Genomic DNA, 3917 nt, shown 5'->3' on the forward strand with positions numbered 1-3917 from the left:
CTTTCAGCTGTCTTAGCTTCGTTTTTCTCTTTGGAAAAAGTTTTATGGATACTGGTCAATGGTCAGAGAAGTTCAAGTTTGGTTCAACATCAGGGTCCAAATCAACACTGTAATTTATTTTCATTTTAGCTATTACAGATAACAATAACCAAGTATTGAATATTACAACTGATTCTAATTACCATGTGTTTCCTTATGCCACCAGTGAACCAACTCCCTGAGAGTAAGATCCATCTCTAGATCCTACTGGTGACTTTCATCTTCAGCAACTGATTACAGCCCAGTTGTGGTTCTGTGCCATGGGCCACCACTTGGCTAGTCAAGAAAAGAAGGGTTTTCATCCCCTGTCTTTTCATAATTGTCTTTCCCAAACCACATTTCCATGAGCCAGACCCACTGTAGTGGAACTTAATTCTGACACTAATTATGGAGTGTTTTCTTTGATTTCAACATAATCAATTCTTTAGCATCTTCTGCCCAACAAATAAATTCTGATACTTTCCACAAGTTAATGAGGTTAGTCCTATAACTCCATACTCATTTCAGATGTGAATGACAAGCTTCAGGCCCCAGGCATAAATTGAGAGTTTATTTGAATCATTTATCAGGTTTCACAACTTTCTAGAGGAGCTCACAGAACTCAGGAAAGTTTCATTTATATTGGTCAGCTTAGTAGAAAAGATGCAGCCCTAAGAAGCTAAATGATAGTGATGAACAGTGAAGGGTATGGAGAAGAATGCCCATAGAGTTTCCAAGCCTTCTCTGGCCACTCTACCTTCCCAGCATCTCAGTAGATTCATTAACCTGAAAGTTCCCCCAAATAACTTTTTTCAAAACCAAGTATATTTGATAGGAGAAATAATAATCTCTTTAAAAAATACTGCTGGGACTTCCACATGAAAAGAAAAAGAAAGAAAATAAAATTGATCCCCATTTACTATACATGTTAAAAATTCACTCAGTATAGATTAATGAGATAAATATAAATTTAAAAATATTAAATCCTTAGAATAGAATATAGGGATAAATTGATATGACATGAAGTTCATCAATTAACTGTTAGACATAACACTATAAGTAGCAGCAATAAGAAATGATAAATTACACTTCATCTGTTTTTTAACTGTGTATCAAAAGACATTACCAAGAAAGTGAAATGATAATATATGGAACTGGACAAAATACACAGAAATCATAAATTTGATAAGAGTGTTATGTACATAAAATATAAAGAACTTCTGCAACTCAACAACAAACAATAAATAATCCAAATAAAAGTAGTAAAAAAGTTGAGTAGACATTTCATCAAAAAGGATATCCAAATTTGCAATAAGCATATGAAAAGATGTTCAAAATCATTGTCCATTAAGGAAATATAAACCAAAATCACAGTGAGGTACCACTTTATAGCCACTAAAAAGATATCTATAGTATTAATAAAAATAAGAGAATAAGTTTTAGAAAGGTTGTGGGAAAACTGAACTGTCATTTAATGCTAGAGGGCATGAAAATTAAAAATAATTAAGTTTCTCAAAAAGCTAAACATTGGGGCTATGGTCATGGCTCAAGTGGTAGAGGACATGCCTAGCAAGCACAAGACCATGAGTTCAAATTCCAGTACCACAACAAAATGCTAAACACAGTGTCCTCATAAGATCTACCAATTCTACTCTTACGTATAAACCCAAAAGTATCAAAAGTAGGTATTCAAGTATATTATTTTTGACCCAAAGTACATTTCAACATTAGTCACAATAGTCAAAGCTGGAAATCACTCAAGTTGTAAACAGATAAATAGGTAAATAAAATATAATTAACTGGTTGATTCAGTTTCATAATGAAATATTCAACTATTAAGATGAAGTTCTGATACATACTGCATCATGGATGAAAGTAGAATATTATTTCAATAATGAATTCATAAATTTAATACACTAAATGAAATAAGGCAGACACAAAAGGACAAATATCATGATTCTTATAACTATTTAAAATAAATAAATTCATGGGGACATAAAGTAGTAGAGAGTTTACTAGAGGCAGGGTTCAGGAAGAATTGAGAGTATATGCTTAATGGTGACAGAGTTTCTGTTTGTTGCAAAAGTTTTATAAATAGTGTGATGGTTGCAAAAACACTATGAATATAATTATTGCTGCCAATCTTATACTTAAAATGGTTATAAAAACAAGTACTGGGTTTTGTACATCTAATCACACAAAAATGTCATAAACAAAACAGTTGAATTACACTTTAAATGAATGAAATGTATAGTTTGTAAATTATATTTCAATAAAATTCTTCTTGAAATACAGGGATTTTCAGAATTGTTTCTGTAAAAAGTAATATTTAAAAACATACTTCCAAAAAAGACACTTTTAAAATACGGCTCTTTTGACATAAAATATTTAGGAAATAGTATATTGTAAACAATAAGTACAGAAAGTTGGAGGTTTTAAATGTAATTTAAAATGGAATTCATGACAAAGAGTATTAACAGAGAAAAGGAGAAGCCTTGCATAATGATAAAGTTGGCAAATCAACAAGATGACATAATGAAAAATAGGAATGTTCTTAAGAATAGCCTCAAAATATGAGGCAGTCATTAACAGAATTTAAGTGAGAATTGAAAACTTCCATAAAAATGAGAGTTTTATACTACTTTCCAGGAATTGATGACACAAATAAATAAAAGATCTAAATACATGTAAGCACTTTGACCTGACTTCCAACTTCAATAGAATAAATCCTTCAAGTGCATGTGGTATATTGATCAAGACAGAAAATGTATAAGACCACAAAACCTGAAAAGGATAAAATTCTTACCTAGGAAATATTTTACCACAATTAAATCAAAGATAAAACAATAATGTTAAAATACCTGGAAATTAAACAGCATGCATCTAAAGAATTCATGAGTCAAAGGTTAAATTATATTGGTAATTTGAAAATATTTTGAAGAAAATGGCAATAAAAATATGGTATATTAAAAGTTGTAATGCCAAAAATGGCAGTTCTTGGAAGACAACTGACAGCTTTAAATGTTTGTACTAGAAAAATAATCAAGGCCCTGAGGTTCCACCTTAATATAATTGTAAAAATACAAGTAAATAAAACCCATATAAGTGCAATCATAATAGTAATGATAAGAGCTGAAAACAATAATACATAAAACATGAAACCAATAGAGAAAATTAAGAAAGCCAAAATCTGGTTATTTGAAGAGATCAATAAAACTGACAGACTCCTACCTAAATTGATCAAAAGTAAGAAAAGACAAATCACAAATATAGAGAATGAGTAAAATATTTATTATCATAGAGCTTACAAATATTAAAGGAAAATGTGACAGCAATCTGAATAACTTTATATTCAACAATTTGGTAACTAGAGCAAAATAACATTTTTAAAAACAACTGACAAATAATAACATGTTATGAAAAATAATATGAATAGCCTCATATCAATCAAAGTAATTTAATTTATCAAAAACTTTCTTAAAAACACACTGGCAAATTCTATTAAACATTAAAGAAATAACTACCATTTTAAACTTCTTCAGAAAACAGGAGAGGGATAACTTCTCAATTTTCTTCATGAGATAATGAGTGTAATACCAAACCTTACAAAGTTCAAAAAAAATGACAGATCAAACCGACATTCTTCATAAATACAGATAATCTTTAACAAAATATCATCAAATAGATAACCATATATAAACAGATCAATGAATCAAGACCAAGTAGGGTTTAATCACAAGAGTTCATGATTGGTTTAATATTGAAAATTAATTGCTGTTATTCAACATATTAAGGGAATAAAATGAAACACCACCTTCATCATTTCAGTAAGTGAAAAGAAAATATTTGACAAGATTCAGATCCCTTTCATGGTAGAGTCATTAACCAAAGTAATAATA

This window comes from Castor canadensis, chromosome X, assembly GCF_047511655.1.
Source record: "Castor canadensis chromosome X, mCasCan1.hap1v2, whole genome shotgun sequence".
In the NCBI taxonomy this organism is placed as follows: Eukaryota; Metazoa; Chordata; class Mammalia; order Rodentia; family Castoridae; genus Castor; species Castor canadensis.